This window comes from Pongo pygmaeus, chromosome 13 (assembly GCF_028885625.2).
Source record: "Pongo pygmaeus isolate AG05252 chromosome 13, NHGRI_mPonPyg2-v2.0_pri, whole genome shotgun sequence".
NCBI lineage: Eukaryota > Metazoa > Chordata > Mammalia > Primates > Hominidae > Pongo > Pongo pygmaeus.
Window position 1 is genome coordinate 120,444,487 of NC_072386.2, and position 23,674 is coordinate 120,468,160.

The following is a 23,674-nucleotide window of genomic DNA, read 5'->3' on the forward strand; positions in this document are numbered from 1 at the left end:
GGCAGGCTGGTCTCCTAGAGGGGGCTAGGTGCTGGGCAGGCTGGTCTCCGAGAGGGACTGGGTGCTGGGCAGGCTGGTCTCCGAGAGGGACTGGGTGCTGGGCAGGCTGGTCTCCGAGAGGGACTGGGTGCTGGGCAGGCTGGTCTCCGAGAGGGACTGGGTGCTGGGCAGGCTGTTCTCCGAGAGGGACTGGGTGCTGGGCAGGCTGTTCTCCGAGAGGGACTGGGTGCTGGGCAGGCTGGTCTCCGAGAGGGACTGGGTGCTGGGCAGGCTGGTCTCCGAGAGGGACTGGGTGCTGGGCAGGCTGGTCTCCGAGAGGGACTGGGTGCTGGGCAGGCTGGGACCAGAACAAGGCCACTGAGGCATTACCCTAACACACCCACCTTTGAACCATTCCATTTGGACTGGAAAAGACCGTGCATTTTAAATTTAGTTTGCACGTTGACACCACAAACACCCATCCAGGAGTGGAGAACACAGAAGCTGACATTTATTGACAAGTGTGAGTGGTTAGGATTGGAAGCTCCCTGTTAGGGAACCACTAATTGTGAGCTGCCTGCCTGGCTCCCAAGCTCAGCCCAGCCCCTGGAGCTCATTCCTGAGATAGCCAAGAGGGCTTTCAGGGATGATGCCACCCTGCTTAAGGACAGCAGTCAGATGGGTGATGGCCACGGGGTCACTGGGCATTGTCCTCTCACTCAACACTGGGCTAATCACAGAGGTCATCAGATTTCAGGGAGGTATGCCTAGGAGGCCCGTTTTAGAGATGTGGAGCCCGAGTCCTGGGTTAGTGGTTGTCCTTATCATGACCCCACAGCTGGCCTTTGGTAGTGGGGGATGTTCTCGTCACACAGGCAGCCCTGTTCTAGCTGTAGGGCTGTCGGCTCGTGCCCATAGCACCTGGTACCTGGTAAGCTCTCAAGAGACAGCTGACTTTACTACTTAGCGTTCCACGTGCAATTTCAGGGTCCCTCCATTCTCTAACTTCATGCTTCCCTGAGTCAGGAGACTGAAAGTGAGCTCTTCACCTCTTAGAAACGTGGAAAAGCGGGACTGCTCCAGTGATAAGAAAGTTCCAGTGGTCAGAAAAGACTGGAGGGCAGGCATGGTGGCTCACACCTGTCATTCCAACACTTTGGGAGACCAGGGCAGGAGGGTCCCTTGACTGCAGAAGTGAGACCAGCCTGGGTAACACAGTGAGACTCTGTCTCTACAAAAAAAAAAAAAAAAAAAAAAAATAGCCAGCCATGGTGGTGTGCACCTATAGTCCCAGCTACACTTGACCCCAGGTGTTCAAGGCTGCAGTGAGCCATGCTGTGATCCTGCCACTGCCCGGGTGAAAGAGCAAGACCCTGTCTCAAAATAAATAAATAAATAAAAATAAATGGGCCGGAAGCAGTGGCTCATGCCTGAAATCCCAGCACTTTGGGAGGCTGAAGCGGGCAGATCACGAGGTCAGGAGTTCGAAACCAGCCTGGCCAACATGGTGAAACCCCATCTCTACTAAAAATACAAAAAAATTAGCCGGGTGTGGTGGCGGGTGCCTGTAATTCCAGCTACTCGGGAGGCTGAGGCAGGAGAATCACTTGAACCCAGGAGGTGGAGGTTACAGTGAGCCGAGATCACACCATTGTACTCCAGCCTGGGTGACAAGAATGAAACTCTATCTCAAAAAAAAAAAAAAAAGAAAAGAAAAGAAAGCAAAGACAGGGTATCCACGCAATGGAATATTACTCAGCCATAAAAAGAAATGAAATCCTGACCCACGCTGTGACGTGGATGAACCTGGAAAACATGATGTGAAGGGAGAAAAGCCAGACATAAAAGGTCACTTTTTTTTTTTTTTTTTTTTTTGCCCAGGCTAGAGTGCAGTGGCCCCATCTCGGCTCACTGCAACCTCCGCCTCCTGGGTTCAAGCGGTTCTCCTGCCTCAGCTTCTGGAGTAACTGGGACTACAGGTGCGCAGTCACATGTTTTATGATGATTCCACGCGTATAAAATGTCCAGAATGGGCAAATCTATAGAAAGAGAAAGCAGATTTGTGGTTGCCAGGGGGTAGGCGGGGTGGGGAAATGGGAGTGACTGCTTCATGCGTATAAAGTTTTCTTCTGGGATGATGAAAATGTTCTGGAAATGGATGGTAAAGATGGTTGCAAAATACTGTGACTGTACCAATGACACGGAATTGCACACTTGAAGATGGTTAGTTTTATGGTAAGAGAAAAGTAAAACTGAGCTTCTGTCTTGTTTATGGCTGAATTTACAGTGCCTAGCATGGTGTGCGCCCAGAGCTGTGCTTGGTAAATATTTGTGGAAAGACAGACGGCCTGAACGTGTGCGTTAAACGCGGGGGAATTCCTGGAGCTGAGTGATGCCGTCCTCTCCTTCTGTCTCTGGAGAGACAAACACACTTGTGACTGCCTGAGTTCTGACCACAGTCCAGCAGCCCCTGATGGAACCCATCTGCTGCTCCTTGGACTCTGGGCCTCTCATCCCGCTGCTGATGTGCAGGGCTGTGGACACACAAGGAGCATTTCCTGGCTGAAGCTCCAGGACTGGACCCAGCTCACAGGAGAGGCGGATGGGGGAGGAGGAAGACAGGAAATGTTTGTCTCAGCACAAACCACTGCCATTTCCAGGGAAGCTGCTGTCACCCTGAGTGTGGCTCAAAGCAGAGGCTCTGGAGTCAGAGGGAGCCAAGACCCTCCCATGCCCAGCTGCCCATGCATTAACTAGGCACATACAGTCTCATGCTCACACGCACACTGCCCACGAATGCTGGTTCCCACGGGCTGCAGAGGAGATGGGCAATTCCTGTGTGCAGCTCTCAGACACATCAGGGACCCGTTTCCTAGGAGCCCTATGGGGAGCTCCGCATTCCTCAGATTGGATTCAGCCAGTGATTAGCTACCAGGAAGTTGGCTGGAGTTTTCAAACCACTCCCACTTTCTCAGTAGCCTCCAAGCCCCAAAACAACCTCCATTCCACAAGAAGCACCACCCCTTTCCCTGAGGGCCTTTGTCACCGGGACAGCGCTTTATGACTGGTTTGTGGGGTTTTTTTTTGTTTTTTTGTTGTTGTTTTTTGAGTCTTGCTCTGTTGCCCAGGCTGGAGGCTGGAGTGCAGTGGCATGATCTTGGCTCAGGTTGAAGTAATTCTCCTGCCTCAGCCTCCCGAGTAGCTGGGATTGCAGGTGTGCACCACCATGCCTGGCTAGTTTTTTTGTATTTTTAGTAGAGACGGGGTTTCACCATGTTGGCCAGGCTGGTCTTGAACTCCTGACCTCAAGTGATCCTCCCGCCTTGGCCTCCCAAAGTGCTGGGATTACAGGCATGAGTCATCGTGCCTGACCAACTGGTTTTTACTAATCATCCAAATATGCCAGATGCTGCAATTGTCAAGGGGAAAATGTGTGCATCTTATTTTACTTCTGATACAAGGGTCATCTCTGCAACTTCCTGAGTTCCATCTCAACTGCAACCTTCCCAGGCACGAGGAACTCATTATAGTAACAGTAATAACAGCAAACGGCTGGGCGTGGTGGCTCACGCCTGTAACCCCAGCACTTTGGGAGGCCGAGGCAGGCGGATCACCTGAGGTCAGGAGTTCAAGACCAGCCTGGCTAACATGGCGAAACCCCATCTCTACTAAAACTACAAAAATTAGCTGGGCATTACAGGTGGCGAGCACCTGTAATCCCAGCCACTTGGGAGTCTGAGGCGGAAGAATTGCTTGAACCTGGGAGGCGGAGGTTGCAGTGAGCCGAGATTTCATCATAGCACTCCAGCCTGGGTGACAAGAGCAAAACTCTGTCAAAAAAAAAAAAAAAAACCAGCAAACAACGGTGTCATTTGTTAGGCACCTCCTAATGGCCAGACACCCCTTAGGTGCTTTATATTTTATACCGGCATCATCACCCTGTACTGTGGAGCATTATCAGGCCCATGTTACAGAGGGAGATAAAGGATCAAGCTAGTGAATGACCTTATCTAAGAATAACAGATCTGGACAGAGATGTAGCTGGCTCCAGCCAGAGCCCATGCTCTTGACCCCCAGGCAGAGCTGAGAGAGCTGAGGTTTGAGTTCAGGCCAGCTGTTCCCTTCTTGCACAACTTTCCTTGCTCAAAATTCTTCAAGATTCTTTCCTTATAGTGAGTTGGATCTGCCTTTTAGGGCCACAGAGAACACACACACATACACACACACACACACTCTCTCTCCCTTTTCCTCTCCACTGCCCTTCAGAAATTGAAGGACACCACCCAGTTCACCCAAAATCTTGTCTTCCAGGCAAAACAACCACTGCCCCGTGAGCTCATCCTTGGATGTCAGGTTTTCCAGCCCCTGTAACCACTGCTTCGTTGCAGTTTGTAAAGGTCCCTCTCAGAGGGGCCTTATCCCATGTGCTGCTGACTCAGCTCAGACTGCAGGGAGCCTCCATCTTTTGCTGGGACTCCCTCACTGCTATAAGCACAGGAAGAACTGTGACTCCAAGCAGGTCTGGACACATCATTTGTAAAGTCCAGTACAAAATGAAAATGCAAAGCCCCTTGTTCAAAAATTGTTAAGGCTCACGCCTGTAATCCCAGCACTTTGGGAGGCAGAGGTGGGCGGATCACGAGGTCAGGAGATCGAGACTATCCTGGCTAATGTGGTGAAACCCCGTCTCTACTAAAAAAAAAAAAATACAAAAAATTAGCCAGGCATGATAGCGGGGACCCATAGTCCCAGCTACATGGGAGGCTGAGGCAGGAGAATGGCGTGAACCCGGGAGGCGGAGCTTGCAGCGAGCCAAGATCGTGCCACTGCACTCCAGCCTGGTCGACAGAGTGACACTCCGTCTCAAAAAAAAAAAAAAAAAAAAAAAAAAAAAGAATTTCAAGACAGGGACAGAAAAAATTAAAGCAAGGCTAGGGGGTCCTTCTTCGTAAAGGGCCCTGTGTGACTGCAGGAAGCCGGCCCAGATTCCAAGCTCAGGACGACTCAACATAGGGCGAGTAAGGAAGGCACGTCCTAATCAAAACCCACACAAACATAACATCAGAGATAGCTGAAGACACAATCAGCTTGATAGGGCCTCTCATGATATAGCAAATGCCAACATGTTATTATGAATAATAACATGAGCAGTAAACAGCAGCTAGCATCCTTTTGTGCTTCCCCCCAGCAAAGCAACAAGAAAATTTTTTTTTTCTGAGACAAAATCTGGCTCTGTCACCCAGGCTGGAGTGCAGTAGTGAAATCTCAGCTCACTGCAGCCTCTGCCTCCCAAGTTCAGGCAATTCTCATGCCTCAGCCTCCCAAGTAGCTGGGATTACAGGTGCCCGCACCACACCCAGCTAATTTTTTGTATTTTTAGTAGAGATGGGGTTTCGTCATGTTGGCCAGGCTGGTCTCGAACTCCTGGCCTCAAGTGATCTGCCTGCCTCAATCTCCCAAAGTGCTGGGATTACAGGCGTGAGCCACCAGGCCCGGACGCAATTTTTTTTTTTTTTTTTTGAGACAGAGTCTCACTCTCTCTCCAGGCTGGAGTGCAATGGCATGATCACGGCTCTCTGCAAGCTCTGCCTCATGGGCTCGAGTGATTCTCCTGCCTCAGCCTCCCAAGTGTCTGGGACTACAGGTATGCGCCACCATGCCCAGCTAATTTTTGTATTTTTAGTAGAGACAGGTTTCACCATGTTGGCCAGGCTGGTCTCGAACTTCTGACCTCGTGATCTGCCTGCCTCCACCTTCCAAAGTGCTGGGATTACAGGCATGAGTCACCGGGCCTGGCCTGTTTTTTAATTTTTAAACTTTTTTCTTAAAAATGAAGACACAAATACACACGTTAGCCTAGGCCCATGCAGGGTCAGAATCTTCAGTATCACTGTCTTCCACCTCCACGTCTTGTCCCACTGGAAGGTCTTCAGGGGCAATAACAGGCGTGGAACTGTCATCTCCTATGATGACAATTTTTCTTCTGGAATCCTTCCTGAAGGACCTATCTGAGGCTGTTTTACAGTTATCTTTTATTTATTTATTTTTTTGAGACAACGCTGTCACGCAGCCTGGAATGCAGTGCTGGGATCGTGGCACACTGCAGCCTCAACTCCTGGGCTCAAGTGATCCTCCTGCCTTAGCCTCCGAAAGTGCTGGGACTATAGGCGTGAGCCATATGCCAAGTCTTTTTTTTTTTTTAAATAAACCTTAGAGTGGTACAATGGCTAAGACATCACTAGGTGATAGGAATTCTTCAGGTCTATTATAATCTATGGGATCACCATCACATATGCAGTCAGTTGTTAACCAAAATGTCATCATGAGGCACATGACCATAAATATATCCTTTTATATAAAAGTAGGAGCCAGGTGTGGCAGCTCATACCTGTAATCCCAGCACTTTGGGAGGTTGAGGGAGGAGGATTGCTAAAGGCCGGGAGTTCAAGACCAGCCTGGGCAACATAATGAGACCTCATATCTAAAATCAAATTTTTTAAAATTAGCCAGGCGTAGTGGCTCACACCTGTGTTCCCAGCTATTCAGGAAGCTGAGATGGGAGGATCACATGAGCCCAGAAGGTTGAGGCTGCACTGAGCAGTGATTGCACTGCTGCACTCCAGCCTCCTGGGTGACAGAGTGAGACACTGTCTCAAGGAAATGCAGATAGATAGAGAGATGATAGACAGATAGACAGATAGAGAGATGATAGATAGATAGATAGATAGATAGATAGATAGATAGATAGATTTACTATGCCATATAATTGGCTCATGTGATTATGGCAGCTGAGAAGTACCATTAACTGCTGTCTGCAAGCTGGAGACCCAGGAGAGCTGGTGATGCAGTTCAGAGTCCAGAGGCCTGAGAACCAAGAAGCCAATGGTATAAATTTCAGTCTAAGGGCAGAAGACGAGAGATGTCTCAGCTCGAGCAGGCAGGCAAGAAAAAAGGGGCAAATTCCTCCTTCCTCTGCCTTATTATTATTATTATTATTTTGAGACAGAATCTCACTCTATCTCCCAGGTTGGAGTGCCCTGGTGCAATCTCAGCTCACTGCAACCTCCACCTCCCAGATTCAAGCGATTCTCCTGCCTCAGCCTCCTGAGTAGCTGGGATTACAGGCACCTTTCACCATGCCTGGCTAATTTTTGTATTTTATTTATTTATTATATTTATTTTTTTTTTATTTATCTTTTTTGAGACGGAGTTTCACTCTGTAGCCCAAGCTGGAGTGCAGTGGCACGATCTCTCCTCACTGAAAGCTCTGCCTCCCCGGCTCAAGCAATTCTTGTGCCTCAGCCTCCTGAGTAGCTGACACTACAAGCGTGTGCCATCACGTCTGGCTAATTTTTTGTATTTTAGTAGAGACAGGGTTTTACCATGTTGCCTAGGATGGTCTCCAACTCCTGAGCTTAGGCTCTCTGCCTGCCTCGGCCTCCCAAGGTGCTGGGATTACAGACGTGAGCCACTGCACCCAGCCAAATTTTTGTATTTTTAGTAGAGGCGGGGTTTCACCATGTTGGCCAGGCTGGTCTTGAACTTCTGACCTCAAGTGATCCACCTGCCTCAGCTTCCCAAAGTGCTGGGATTACAGGCGTGAGCCACCATGCCCAACCTGCCTTTTGTTTTATTCAAGCCCATAACAGATTAGGCGATGCCCACTGCCACTGGGGAGGGCACTGTATTTTGTCTGTGGATTCAAATGCCAATCACAGCCTCACAGACACACCCAGAGACAATGTGTAATCTGGTCACCTTTGGCCAATGAAACTGACCCAAAAGACTAACCATCACGAGTCCACCCCTTGTCAACTAGGTACCCCGTAGACATTTCCTAAACCGTACTTAATCTCCAAGTAAAGACAAAGCAAAGTCATAATTCCACCTAACACGATGCAACTCTCCTGCATACACCAGAAACACACTCATCTCTTCCCTAGAAGAGGAGGTAAGAAGAGAAGAAGAGAGTGATGTTTACACTTCTCCTTGATATCCCATAGCTTAAATACTATGATATAAAATCAATACATCTTATGTTACATGATAAGAGAGTAAGAGAGGAAAGGAAACAAAGATATATATATAGATACACACACACACAGACACACATGCATAGAAAAACAAAGAGGAAAAACTGATGACAATCACAGTCTCTGTTTCTGTGGCTGATCACATGGTTATAGCTGGTATTTATAACCACCTTCTTCCACTACTGGTTCTGTACAACCTTTGCCTTCAGCAAGCACCTCAGCTGGTCATGTTTTTTGTTGTTTTTGTTTTGTCACCCAGGCTGGAGTGCAGTGTTACGATTTTGGCTCAATGCAGCCTCGACCTCCCAGGCTCAAGCGATCCTCCCACCTCAGTCTCCCAAGTAGCTGGGACCACAGGCACGCAGTTTTTGTATTTTTGGTAGAGGTGGGGTTTCGCCATGTTGGCCAGGCTGGTCTCAAATTCCTGACCTCATGTGATGCACCCTCCTCAGCCTCCCAAATTGCTGGGATTACAAGCGTGAGCCACCACACCCAGCCAGTCGCGATTCTTTATCTGGGTGGAGTGACACCCAAACCTTCATTCCTGAAGGGTCTGGGCCATTCATAGTCCGATCTAGATTGGGTCATTATCATTTTCCACAGGCCATGGTGATACTAAGAGATGGCCTAAGGAGGCCAGGCGTGGTGGCTCACACCTGTAATCTCAACACTTTGGGAGGCCAAGGGGGGCGGGTCATGAGGTCAGGAGATCGAGACCATCCTGGCTAACACGGTGAAACCCCATCTCTACTAAAACTACAAAATATTAGCCGGGCTTGGTGGCGAGCGCCTGTAGTCCCAGCTACTCGGGAGGCTGAGGCAGGAGAATGGCGTGAACCTGGGAGGCGGAGCTTGCAGTGAGCCGAGATCGCACCACTGCACTCCAGCCTGGGCGACAGAGCCACACTCGTCTCAAAAAAAAAAAAAAAAAAAAAAAAAGACATGGCCTAAGGGGTCTCCTGCATTCCATACTCTTCCCTACCTCCATTGTGGAGCAGCAGCCCAATGTCCCCTTGGTGATCTGGATCAGTCACCCCAGCCCACACCATAGCTCCCTTCTTTCCCTGTTGACCCAGAGGAATGAGGAGCCCAAAGTGGCCGGGTGGTATCTTAACTTCCAGCTCAAAGGAATTGTTGTGTCTCCCGCTGGAAACACTCCTCCCTCTGGAACAAAGATCTTTAGGCCAACAGAGAATAAAGTCACAAGAACAAGAAGCAAACATTTTTCCAGTAGGACACTCAGAGTAATAGTGAGTGGTGCCACTCCCATTTTCACCTTTTGATTCTGGACCCATGAACCCCGGCTTTCAGAGAAGCGGCACCATATAGGGGCCGCTGGTTAAGAACATACACAGCGTGGCTGGGAGCGGTGGCTCACGCCTATAATCCCAACACTTTGAGAGGCTGAGGCTAGCAGATAATCTGAGATCAGGAGTTCAAGACCTGCCCAGGCAACATGGTGAAACCCCATCTCTACCAAAAAACACAAAAATTAGCTAGGTGTGATGGTACACACCTATAGTCCCAGCTACTTGGGAGGCTGAGGCTCAGGAACCTGGGAGGCTGAGGTTGCAGTGAGCCGAGATCATGCCATTGCACTCCAGCTGGGGCGACAGAACAAAAGAAAAAAAAAAAGCAAGAATAAAGAAAAGATGGCTGTGTGCAGTGGCTCACACCTGTAATCCCAGCACTTTGGGAGGCTGAGGTGGGTGGATCACCTGAGGTCCGGACTTCAAGACCAGCCTGACCAACATGGTGAAACCCCATCTCTACTAAAAATACAAAAAATTAGCCAGGTATGGTGGCTCATACCCGTAATCCTAGCTACTTGGGAGGTTGAGGCAGGAGAATCGCTTGAACCTGGGAGATAGATGTTGCAGTGAGCTGAAATCGTGCCACTGCACTCCAGCCTGGGCAACACAGTGAGACTCCGTCTCAAAAAAGGAAAAAAGAAAAGTGCACAACTAGGTACACTGCTTAAGTTTCTGCCTGCTGGGAGGATTACCCTTCCTCACTGTCCCTCAGGGGTGTCCCAGAGGGGAGCTGTAGTGCTGCAGTTGGTCACCTTCAGGGGATGCCCACATATCCTGCAGAACCATCGTAAACCAGGCCTGAGTCTCCTCTTCCTCGGTCACCTGATAGCAGGGAACTCCCTGTGAGCCATGGGTGCTTGAAGAGAGAAGGCAGAGTCGCAGGAGTGGGGACCTTCAGCATTTGGGCCACTTCATGTCACTTACTTGTGCCTTCAGGGCCTGCTCTGGCCTGGCCATGTATCTACCGCTTCTAGGTGATGATGAGGTGCTGCTGTGCACACCCAACTTTATGACTTGGCAGTCAAATCGCACCCAGTTCATGATGAGAAGCTCAAGTCACATGGTAATTTGGTTGTCCACGGTTAGGTGTTCAGTCTCTACTAAGGCCCTGTTCTGAACCTTACCCAAAACCAGTAGCTTTTAGGTCACTCAGTAAATGGGCTGGAGTAACTAACACACCCAGATAAGGAATATGCTGCCTCCACAATGCAAGGAGACCCACTGGGCGTTGTGCCTGTTTTTTGCTTGTAGGAGAGTCCAAGTGCCACAATTTATCTTTCACCTTAAAAGAGACACCTGGACAAGCCCCACACCACTGGACTCCTAGAAATTTCACTGATATAGAACTCCTCTGAATTTTACTCATATTTATTTCTAACCTTGACATGCAAATGTCTTACCAACAAGTCTAGATTACTTTTTTTTTTTTTGAGAAGGAGTCTCGCTCTGTCATCCAAGCAGGAGTGCAGCGACGCAATCTCGGCTCACTTCAACCTCCGCCTCCCAGGTTCAAGCAATTCTCCTGCCTCAGCCTCCTGAGTAGCTGGGACTACAGGATGGTGCCACCACACCCAGCTAATTTGTTTTGCTTTGTTTTTGTTTGTTGGTTTTTTTTTTTGAGATGGAGTCTCACTCTGTCACCAGGCTGGAGTGCAATGGCGTGACCTCGGCTCACTGCAACCTCCACCTCCCGGGTTCAAGAGATTCTCCTGCCTCAGCCTCCCAAGTAGCTGGGACGATAGGCACAAGCCACCATGCCCTGCTAATTTTTGTATTTTCAGTAGAGACAGGGTTTCACCATGTTGGCCAGGCTGGTCTCAAATTCCTGACCTCAGGCGATCCATCTGCCTCGGCCTCCCAAAGTACTGGGATTATAGGCATGAGCCACTGCGCCCGACCTAGATTACTTATTGCTACCAATACTTCTTGCTCACAAGGTCCAATCAGAATAATGTCATCAGGTGGGGCTGGTACAGCAGCTACAATTGGAGTTACCACCTGGTTAAATGTATCATAACCCACTGTCATTCTCCAAGATCCATCTGTTTTCTGCACTGGACAAATAGGAGGGTTGAAAGGGGATGTGGGGAGAATCTTCAACCCTGCATCTTTCCAGTCCTTGATGGTGGCACTCATCTCTGCAATCCATCCAGGAATAAAGTGCTGCTTTTGATTTCCTAGGTAGAGGCAGTTCTAATGGCTTCCACTCAACTTTTCCCACCATCAGGAAATCAGTGTGGGATACTGCCAGCTGCTCATCTGTCTGTTCCAATTATGCACCTGGAGCTGGGAAAATAGTCGCAGGATGGGCTCGGGGACCCACTGGACCCACTGTGAGAAGGACCTAAGTGAAAACTTGTGGGTCACGTGACCCTCATAAGCCCCTGCTCTGACTAGAGGGCCGCAGTGACAGGTGAGGTCTCCTGGTGTCAGTATCAGTTCAGAGCCAGTGTGCAGTAGTCCCTGGGATATGTGATTATTTCCTTTCCCAGTGCAGTTACCCTGGTAAAGGTCTCTTTGGAGGAAGGTTGGGAGAAAGATTGGGAGTATAAATTTTCAGTAGCACACCAAAGTCCTTCACCAAGGGGACCTGGCCTCTTCTTCATTCAACAGGTCCTGGGTCTATAAACTGTCTCAAGTGTGAGAATTCATGGAAGGGCCGTGACTTTTTTTTTTTTTTGAGGTGGAGTTTCACTCTTGTTACCCAGGCTGGAGTGCAGTGGCGTGATCTCTACTGACCGCAACCTCCGCCTCCTGGGTTCAAGCAATTCTCTTGCCTCAGCCTCCTGAGTAGCTGGGATTACAGGCATGTGCCATCACGCCCGGCCAATTTTTGTATTTTTAGTAGAGACGGGGTTTCTCTATGTTGGTCAGGCTGGTCTCTAACTCCCGACCTCAGGTGATCCGCTCACCTCGGCCTCCCAAAGTGCTGGGATTACAGGCGTGAGCCACCGCGCCCAGCTTTTTTTTTCTTTTGAGATGGAGTCTCGTTCCCATCACGCAGACTGGAGTGCAGTGGCACAATCTTGGCTCACTGCAACTTCTGCCTCCTGGGTTCAAGCGATTCTCCTGCCTCAGCCTCCTGAGTAGCTGAAAATACAGGCACTCACCGCCATGCCTGGCTAATTTTTTGTATTTTTAGTAGAGATGGGGTTTCACCATGTTGCCCAGGCTGGTCTCAAACTCCTGAGCTCAGGCAATCTGCCTGCCTTGGCCTCCCAAATTGCTGGGATTACAGGTGGGAGCCACCATGCCTTGCCAATATTGACAAATTATTAGTGAGATATTTTACTTTTTTTTCCATATTAGGTCTCAAGGCCCAGTGTTGATTTTACACTCACTGCACGTGTCAGTTGGACTCAATTTGGACTCACCACATTTTGGGCCCTCGGTGACCACACCTGGCTTGTAGCTGCCATATTGGACAGCACAGTTCTATAAAAAGAGATGGGTGAGAGTTATTTACTTTTTACTATGTAATAAAGTGTTCTAGGGCCAGGTGCAGTAGTGGCTCACGCCTATAATCCCAGCATTTTGGGAGGCCAAGGCAGAAAGACTGTTTGAGACCAGGAGTTCAAGACCCCATCTCTACAAAGAAACAAAAAGTTAGCCGGCCATGGTGGCACAGGCCTATAGTCCTAGCTACTCGGGAGGCTGAAGCAGGAGGATTGCTCCAACCCAGAAGCTCGAGGCTGCGGCGACCTATGATCGTGCCTGTGAATAGCCACTGCACTCCAGCCTGGGCAACATGGCAAGAGCCCATCTCAAAAACAAAACAAAACAAACAACGCAAATATGAAGCTGCCTTTGAGGGAGGTGCCCAAGTCACGGGCTGATTTTGAGCAAGGTGGTCTTAAAGGTCACCTCTACAAACCCCAACTTAATGCAGAAAGAACAGCAAAAATTACTCTTCCCTCCATCTGTGAAATGGGAAATGTTAAAAAAGAAAACAAAAACAAAAAACAAAAAAACTCCCCTTTCCATCCAAGACAATAATCCCAAACTAGGGGCTGAGTTTCACTGTTTGAAAAGTGCTTATTTTCCGTAACCACTTCATGCATTAAACTTTCTTTTTTTCTTTTTCTGAGATGGAGTCTTGCTCTGTCACCCAGGCTGGATTATAGTGGTGCGATCTCGGCTCACTGAAACCTCAGCCTCCTGGGTTCAAGTGATTCTCCTGTCTCAGTCTCCGGAGTAGCTGGGATTACAGGTGCCTGCCACCACTCCCGGCTACTTTTTTGTATTTTTAGGAGAGACAGGGTTTCACCATGCTGGCCAGGCTGGTCTCGAACTCTCACCTCAAGTGATCCGCCCACCTCGGCCTCCCAAAGTGCAGGGATTACAGGGGTGAATCAGCGTACTCGGCCACATTAAACCTTTTTTTTTTTTTTAGACAGAGTCTGGCTCTGTCACCAGGCTGGAGTGCAGTGGCACGATCTTGGCTCACTGCAGCCTCCGCCTCCCAGGTGCAAGCGATTCTCTTCCCTCGGCCTCCTAAGTAGCTGGGACTACAGGCGTGTGCCACCACACCTGGCTAATTTTTGTATTTTTAGTAGAGACAGGGTTTCACCATGTTGGCCAGGATGGTCTCGATCTCTTGACCTCATGATCCACCCACCTCGGCCTCCCAAAGTGCTGAGATTACAGGTGTGAGCCACTGCACCCAGCCACATTAAACTTTCTTAACCCACTTGCAGACAAGGGGAAATTGAGTCCTGAAGAGGCCAAGTAACCTGCCCACGATGGCCCATCAGCCCATCAGCTGAGGAGCAGGAAGGAGAGAAGCCCTGAGCCCCTGCCTGGTTACCACCAGGCTCTACTGCTTCCTAGCTGAGCACCGTACTGAGCCTCACTTCTTCCTTCTCTAAAACAGGCATGATAATAGACCTTCCTCCTAGAATTACTGAGATAGTCCAGGTAGGGAATCATACCTGGTGTTACATGTAAGCTATCACTGCTATTGGTATTGCTGTTGTTATTTTAACAACTGAGACTCAACCAGGCCAGGCTAATCCCAGAGGCAAAGCTTTTACGTAGAGGACAAGCTTTTATCCAGTCCCATTAGCTAAAAGGGGTAGGAAGTAAGTACACCACCAACCACATTTACTGTGAGACAGTCAACAAATACACAGCGCCGCTTAGGACACACAAGGAAGTTAACTCATCCTCCTTATGACCCTGGGTCGCCAGGGTTAGATGTGCTCCTGCCAACATAGCCCAAGGAGGAGGGAGTGTTTTGTGGGAGCCGTTTAACACCCTGTCCTCCGCACCCAGTGAGGTCCGCACCCGGTGAGGTCAGCACCCACTTTCCCACAACTATTGGGTAAACACACACCCAGCAAACCCTGCCTGAGGCCCAGGGCCAGGGACTCACGTGTGAAGGTCTGCAGCCTTCCACTGACTGTTAGTGCAATGGGGTAGAGACTGGTAGAGAAATCATTGTCTCAGGCTGGGTGCAGTGGCTCATGCCTGTAATCTCAGCACTTTGGGAGACTGAGGCAGGAGGATTGCTTGAGCCTTAGGAGTCTGAGACCAGCCCGGGCAATACAGGGAGATCTTGTCTCTACAAAAAGTTAAAAAAAAAAAAAAAAATAGCCAGGCATGGCGGTGTACATCTGTGGTCCTAGCTACTTAGGAGGCTGAGGCGGGAGGATTGCTTGAGCCTGGGAGGTCGAGGCTGCAGTGAGCCATGATCATGCCACTGCACTCCAGCCTAGGTGCAAGAAAGAAAGAAAAGACAGCGAGAAAGAGAGACAGAGAGAAAAAAAGAAAGGAAGAAAGAAGGAAAGAAAGAAGGAAGGAAGGAAGGAAGGGAAAGAAGGAAGGAAAGGAAGGAAGGGAAGGAAGGAAGGAAAGGAAGGAAGAAAGGAAGGAAGGAAAGGAAGGAAGAAAGGAAGGAAGGAAGGGGAGAGAGAAGGAAGGGAGGGAGGGAGGAAGGAAGGAAGGAAGAAAGGGAGGGAAGGATGGGTTTGTCTCTCAACATAAGAACCAAAATGAAGACATGTGTATCTACCAGGTGAGGAGAGAAGAACAGAGAAGAAAAGGGAGGGTTGGTGGGTCCCCCAGGAGCCTGGTTGGCTGGTTGGAAGCCAGAGGGTGTACTGAACAAGGCCCAGAATGCAGACCTGCCTGGACCCCAATAAGGGGTCCCTCCCCATCCACAGGTAGACGCATCGCCCCAAGGTAGACAAATGTCCCCCAGAGAAGAAGCCTTTGGCTACTCTTCATGTGCAAGTCACATGCTCCTCTCCCTGCTCGCACCACCGTGGCCACAGCTGATGGGCAGGGGTGAGCACCTGGCTGCAGGCAGCCAATGGCGAGGCCAGCCAGCAGCCGATGAAATCAACAGCCCGATGTGGGCCTGGGCTGAGACCCACCCCACAGAGGAGGCTGGGCTCGTGGACAAGGACTTGGCTGCCAGCAGCAGGAACAGCCAGAAGAATGTGTACCCCTGGGGATGACAAGAAGCCCCTATAGTGAAATCCACTTTGGCTTTTCACGGGCCCTGGGGTCTTTACCTGGGTCCTGTGCCCATGAGGTCTTGGGCCCCAGCATCCTTACAGTAAACCCCTTTATCCCGGGGTCCTCAGTGCATGCCTGGCCCAGCAACAGCAATGAAACCAACAAACTGCCACACACTAGAGCTGGTTCCTGCGGCTCTGCCACCTGCTCTGTCTAACGCTGGGGTCCACCAGAAGCCACGGCCCCCGCCAAAGGTAATTTCAGGTCTCACTTGTCATCTGGGTACTTAGGGTAAAAGGATATTTTCTGTGCAAGCCCCTCATTGCTTCCCTGTCTCTCCCATCCCCTAACTCCACCACCATGAAGGCCTCCCTGCTCTCACCCCCTCCAAGAGCTGGATTTTCCCTGGCACAGAGAGCATAGCACTGACCCAGACGAGCCCTTTGCCACATGCATCCTGCCAGGCATGATCCTGGCCACACGGACCCATCAACTGCCACTGGAGCTGTGGGTGTGTTGTCACTGTGAAGCACATTGCTGCAGCAGCTGAGAGGAGAGACCAACCAGCACCCTGGGGAGGGGGCTGCATGCAGAGGTTGGGAAGCCACAGCTTGGCTTCAAGCCAAGCAGAAGATCTGGCCCAAGAAAACAGGCTCATACCTCCTGGACAGGGTGGCCAAGAGACAGAGCTTCAGCTCGGGCTGGGACGCCAACTAGGCAATAAAGTTAATGATGATAATTATTATTATATAACAATGTTGATGACATCACTGGCCAACTTTACCTGCTTGGTGCTTTATGAAGATCAGCTCATTGTCCTCATGTAGCAATCCTAGGAGGTGGGTCTATTATTATCCCTATTTTATTTTATTTTATATTTTTTGGAGGCGGAGTCTTGCTCTGTCACCCAGGCTGGAGTGCAATGGCGTGATCTTGGCTCACTGCAACCTCTGCCTCCCAGTCTCAAGCAATTCTCCTGCCTCAGCCTCCTGAGTAGCTGGGACTTCAGGTGTCTGCCACCACACCTGGCTAATTTTTTTGTATTTTTTAGTAGAGACGGGGTTTCACCATGTTGGCCAGGCTGGTTTTGAACTCCTGACCTCAGATGATCCACCTGCCTTGGCCTCCGAAGGTGCTGGGATTACGGATGTGAGCTACCTCGCCCGGCCTAATATCCCCATTTTAGACATGAGAAAATTGAGGTTCAGAGGAGTGACATGACTCAACCAATGTCTGTGCTAAACTACAGTCAGATAGATAGATGATAGATAGATAGATAGACAGATAGATAGATAGGTAGATAGATAGATCCCTATGTCTACCTACCTACCTACCTACCTATTGACCTATCTACCTACCTACCAACCTACCTACCTCTCTATCTATGTGATACATGTGAAAAAAACTCTTCAGAGAACTGACTCTGCTGATGCCCAGAGTAGGGTGTGGGAGACTCATCAAGCTGATCTCCCATGCTGGGCCCAGTTGGATGTTCTGACTTTACCCAGAGTATCCAGATTCCAATTAACTATCTCGGAACCACAGTAAAGGAGCGTGTGCACTATAGTTGATTGCTCAGCCCAGAGCACAAGGCTAGGTAATCTTACTCCCAAAGGGTTCTGAAGTTGGAGCCTGGAATGGACCAGCTATGTCCCTTGCCATTCAGCTCCACCCCCACCCCTGGAGCCAGGGACCCAAGCAGCCCAGCTTGACAGTCCTGGGAGGCCTGACCCCCGGCTGGGATCTCGTCATCAGCAATGCACCCAGGTTCTGGGGACAGCATGGTCTAGGGCCTCTGAATTGGCCATTATCCTAGCGGGAAGAAATGCTTCTCCCTCCTGGCTGAAAGCTGTCTTTGTTCCCAGTGATCACTTGCTCCCCAGCTCTGCACAGATTGACCCACACACCTAGGCAGGCAAACACAGCAGTCCTGAGACCAAGAGCCAGGGTGAGGCCCTGGCAGAACAGCCATTGGAATGGGACGCCGGAGTGTCCCCAGATGGCGCCCGGGGGTGGGGTGGACCTCTTGCCACAGCAGAGTCTCCAACTGGAGCCTGGGGTTCACCCAAGACAGCCGTGGCCCTCCCTCTCACCACTTACCCCGTCCCCAGGCGCCTCTGCCTGAGCTCATCAGGGAATGACCGCAGTGACGTCACCCGGGAGGCCACGGCCAGCTTGAAATCCAGGGGGCTCCAGGATCCTGCCTGCTCCTCCCTCTCTCTCAAGCATGACTCAGGCAGGGACTGGCCCTGGGCTGCGGAAAGGCTCTCCACTTTTACACAATTGCTTTCCTCACTCAAACCACAGGCCTTGTGGGGGCCCCCTCCTCTGTCTCTCAACCCTCTGCGGTTAGGGTTCAGATGCTGGGCAGATGAAGACCCTGTTCACTGCGAGAGGCCAAGATCAAACCTCAGGAAATTGCCACAGTGAAGGGAAGCTTCCTCCAGAGACACCCTCTGCCCTGCACTACTGGGTCCCGTCAGAGCTTCTTCATCCTCCCTCCTCCCTCCTCCTCTTCCCATCTCCTCCTCCCCTTTCCTCTTCTCTAACCAAGAAAGTGACTTGATAACTAAATTCAACTTGTTAGTGATGGGACCTGTGATTTTTCCAAAGGGTTTCTATATTTCTGAAAAACAAAGTCTGGTAGTAGAACATGTGTTCATTCATTCATTCATTCACGGAGGCGTGGAAGAGCAGTTAAAATCACGGTCAGACACCCTGTGGGTGTGTTCCAGCTCCTCTGCCATTCGCCACCTTTGCAACCATGGCCCAGTGACTTCCTGTCATTCCCCCATCCCCTCATCTGGGCTATGGCTCTGGCTTGTTAAGATGAGGCTTGCTGGGGGCTCCCAGCAGTTAGGACCCACCCAAGGCAAGGTGATGATTAGGAGAAAGGCTGAGCCTGGGCGAGGTGGCTCACGCCTGTAATCCCAGCACTTTGGGAGGCCTAGGCGGGAGGATCACCTGAGGTCAGGGGTTCGAGACCAGCTTGGCCAACATGGTGAAACCCCATCTCTACTAAAAATACAAAAAATTAGCTGGGCGTGGTGACCGGCACCTGTAATCCCAGCTACTCAGGAGGCTGAGGCAGGAGAATCACTTGAACCTGGGAGGCGGAGGTTGCAGGGAGCTGAGATCGTGCCACTGCACTCCAGCCTGGGTGACAGAGCAAGAATCTGTCTCAAAAAAAAAAAAAAGAAAAGAAAAGAAAAGAGGATGTCTCCAAAGGAGATGGGAGGGTTCTAGAAACCCAAATAGTAGAGTAGTAGAGACAGGCCCCAGGGGTGAAGAGGCCTAGGAAGGCAGATTTCTCCTTAATCACAAGGAAAGAAAGAACATTTTCTAGCAACAGAGAGGCTTTGGGGACATGGGATGCACAGCCTCAGGCCCACCTATCACTGAACGTGCTCCAGCGCCCTGCAGGGGAGGGAGGCAGGCCTTGGAAAGTTCAGACTCCCCAAGGAGGAATGCATGGAAGCTTCTTTCCCTGCTGTCTACCTTAGTCAGCTCAGGCTGCCATAATAAAATGCCATCGCCAGGTGTGATAACTCACACCTATAATCTCAGCACTTCGGGAGCCTGAGGCAGAAGGATCGCTTGAACCCAGGAGTTCAGGACTAGCCTGGACAACATAGCAAGACCCCATCTCTAAAAAAAAAAAAAAAAAAAAAGCCAAGTGTGGTGGCATGCACCTGTAATCCCAGCCACTCGGGATGCTGAAGCAGGAGGATCCCCTGAGCCCAGCCGTTGGAGGCTGCAGGGAGCCACGATGGTGCCACTGCACTCCAGCCCAGGTGACAAAACAAGACCTTGGCTCTAAAATAAATAAATAAATAAATAAAATGCCACACATTGGGTGCTTAAACAACAGGAATTTATTTCTTACGTTTGTGGAGACTGGGAAGTCCAAGATCCAGGTGCCTTCTCACTGCATCCTCACATGGCGAGAGAGAGTGGAAGCAAGTTCCCTGGTGTCTCTTCTTATAAGGGCACTGATCCAATCTTGAGGGCCCCACCCTCATGACCTTATCAAACCCTAATCACCTCCGAAAGGCCCCAATCTCCAACACCATCACATTGGGGACTTGGAGTTTGACACACAAATTCTAGGGGGACACAATTCGGTCCTTAGCAAAAGGCCCCAATGGGTGTCTGCCCTGCCTCTCAGAACTGCACCCCACACCAGCAAAAGGGGGTGGCAACCTCCATGCTAGATTCCAATAGTATTTATTTATTTATTTATTTATTTATTTATTTATTTATATGGAGTTTTGCTCTTGTCGCCCGGCTGGAGTGCAGTGGCACAATCTCAGCTCACTGCAACCTCCACCTCCTGGGTTCAAGCAGTTTGCCTGCTTCAGCCTCCCAAGTAGCTGGGATTACAGGCGCCTGCCACCATGCCTGGATAATTTTGTATTTTTAGTAGAGACAGGGGTTTCTCCATGTTGGTCAGGCTGGTAAACTCCTGACCTTAGGTGATCCACCCGCCTCAGCCTCCCAAAGTGCTGGGATTACAGGTGTGAGCCACCGCGCCCAGCTGCTTCCAAGGGTTATTGAGGAGACATTGAATGAGCTTGTGTGTTCGGCATGGAATTGGATATGGGAACAGCCAGGAATAAAGCAGCTGGAGTCCCTGGCCTGGGGATCCCCCCGCCTGTGTTCCTACACACCCAAACCCAGTGGGACGAGGCACAACTAGCTGGAGCTACAGGCAAAGCGGGTTCCTTCTGTCCAGTGACTGCCCCAGAATGTCCTTCCAGCCCCTTCCCAGATAGCGAGGAGAGAACTGCTTCCTTTAAAGTTACCAGAACTTAATTCCATAAGCTGTCAGTCGCTTTTGTTATCAAAACACTTCTTAAGACTGAGATTATTTAATAATTGGTGTGTTATATCCAATTCACCACTTCTAGCCCTCCCCATTGCTCCTGCCTGGTATTGAGTGGAGGCCGGGGTCTCCCTTCATGGGTGCCTGGGGTGGCTCCGAGGCCCCCACTTGGGCTGCTGACCTAGCCTGTGGTCCAAGGGTCCGTCTCTATGTAGCAAAATGGACAGATGGCCAAAACACCCTTACATTTATTATTAACTTGTAAAATTTTTGTGCAATATGTAACATTTCTTAAAAGAACAAGAGCTATTGTATCAATCTCTTTTTTTGTAAAAACAAAAGCAAACTTCCAGGCCTAGAGGAGCTGTGTGGTTTTTATCAGCAGAGCAAAAGGTCTGAAGAAGGAAACCCAGCCAGTAACAGTGTTCATCATCTCAGGGACAAGGACCGGGAAAGGCAGGGCGGGAGACCTCCCGTCCCTCGTTGACACATATCTGTGTCATCAGGAATTCTATTCACGGCTCATTTCACACCAGGGAGGCTTGCTTTATGTATTAGTCTTCTCCAGAGAAACAGAACCAATAGGAGATAGATATATAGAAACACACGCACTTATATAGTCTATATATGTTTATATGTAGAATAGAAACAGACCAATAGGAGATAGGTATATATATAGAAACACATGCACCCACACACATATATATGTACTCTATATATGTATATATATAGAAAGAATAGAAACAGAACCTATAGGAGATAGTTATGTATATAACTACATACATACATAAATAAATATATAATGTATATAACTAGTTATATACATTTAAAAATATATAAATGTGGCCAGGTGCGGTGGCTCATGCCTATAATCCCAACACTTTGGGAGGCCAAGGTGGGTGGATCACCTGAGGTCAGGAGTTCGAGACCAGCCTGACCAACATGGAGAAACCCCATCTCTACTAAAAATGCAAAATTAGCTGGGCGTGGTGGTACATGCCTGTAATCCCAGCTACTCGGGAGACTGAGGCAGAAGAATCGCTTGAACCCAGGAGGTGGAGGTTGCAGTGAGCCTAGATTGTGCCATTGCACTCCAGCCTGGGCAATAAGAGTGAAACTCTGTCTCAAAAAAAAAAAAAATATATATATATATATAAAAATGCATGTGTTTCTACATATATATCTATCTCCTATTGGTTCTGTTTCTATTCTATATATAAAGAATATATGTGTGTGTCTATATATAAAACTACATATATGTTTATATATAACTACATACAGTTTATAGATTATATATATATAAAACTATCTCCATATATATATATTTTTTTTTTTAATTTTTTTTTTCTGAGACACCCAGGCCAGAGTGCAGTGGCGCAGTCTCGGCTTACCACAATGTCTGACTCCTGGGTTCAGGAGTCAGATTCTTGTGCCTCAGCCTCCCGAGTAGCTGGGATTACAGGCGCACAAGCCATCACACTTGGCTAATTTTTGTATTTTTGTAGAAACAGGGTTTTACCATGTTGGCCAGCCTGGTCTCGAACTCCTGACCTCAAGTGACCTGCCCACCTCAGCCTCCCAAAGTGCTGGGATTACAGGCACAAGCCACTGCACCTGGCCTAGATACACACACACACACGTGCACACACCTTCTATGTATGTTTATATAGAGAATACAGAACCAATAGGACACACACACACGCACACACACACACACACACACACATCCTCTCTATATATTAGAAAGAGAGATCTATCATAAGAAACTGGAAGCCGGGCATGGTGGTTCATGCCTGTAATCCCAGCACTTTGGGAGGCCGAGGCAGGTGGATCACCTGAGGTCGGGAGTTTGAGACCAGCCTGACCAACATGGAGAAACCCCATCCTTACTAAAAATAAAAAATTAGCTGCGTATGGTGGCACATGCCTGTAATCCCAGCTACTTGGGAGGCTGAGGCAGGAGAATCGCTTGAATCCGGGAGGTTGCAGTGAGCCGAGATCGCACCATTGCACTCCAGCCTGGGCAACAAGAGCGAAACCCCCTCTCAAAAAAAAAAAAAAGAAGAAAAAAGATATTGGCTTACACAATCATGCAAGTTAAGTCCCAAGATCTCAGCAAGCTGGAGACCCAGGAGAGCCATGGAGTTGTTCTAGTCCAAGGGTGAAGGCCTGAGAAGCAGGAGAGCTGATAGCACAAGTTCCAGCGCGAGGGCAGGAGATGATGCCTCAGCTCCTGCAGTTGGGCAGGCCACCTTCCCTCCTAGCCAGCCTTTTGTTCTCTACAGGTCTTTGGTTGATTGGATGGTGCCCACCCATGTTAGAGAGGACAATCCACCTTACTCAGCCTATTGATTCCAACGTTAATTTCATCCAGAAATGCTCTCACAGACACACCCAGAATAACGTCTGACCAAATGTGTGGGCATCACATGGCCCAGTCAAGTGGACGCATAAAATCACCAGCACACTTTAACTTCCAGCTTGGAGGAAATACAGGGGATAGGGAATGAGTTGAATAATGTCAGGAGCAGCAACAGATCCAGAGGGTGGGGTTTCCCATGGGACATGTGGCCCAGTTCCCTCTTGGGGCACTGTCACAAGAGAGGGGCACACCACAAGGGCACAGCAATCGGACTTAGTACACTGCACCAGCATGCACAAACCAGCTGTAAAGATAATTTTGAGCCTGGCCAACATGGCGAAATCCCATCTCTACTAAAAATACAAAAAAAAAAAAAAAAAAAAAAAAGCCAGGTGGCACATGCCTGTAATCCCAGCTACTCAGGCAGCTGAGACAGGAGAATCACTTGAACCTGGGAGGCAGAGGTTGCAGTGAGCCGAAATTGCTCCACTGTACTCCAGCCTGGGTAACAGAGTGAGAATCTGTCCTAAAAAAAAAGAAAAGAAAAGAAAAGAAAGATAATTTTGAACCTGGACAACACAGCGAAACCCCGTCTCTACTAAAAATACAAAAAAATTTAGCCAGGTGGCACACGACTGTAATCCCAGCTACTGAGGAGGCTGAGGCAGGACAATCACTTGAACCCGGCAGGCAGAGGTTG

The 23,674-nt window shown here is 49.5% G+C and overlaps 1 protein-coding gene across 1 annotated transcript in view; it reads right to left on the bottom strand.

The window, feature by feature from the left end:
• PTGES (prostaglandin E synthase) overlaps positions 1–18,287 on the bottom strand; it is a 39,611-nt gene extending 21,324 nt beyond the window's left edge. Inside the window, exon 1 of the mRNA XM_054501203.2 lies at positions 17,888–18,287. The gene's annotated coding sequence lies outside the window, so the exon portion shown is untranslated. The remainder of the gene's footprint in view (positions 1–17,887) is intronic.
• Between the last annotated feature and the right edge of the window lie 5,387 nt (positions 18,288–23,674).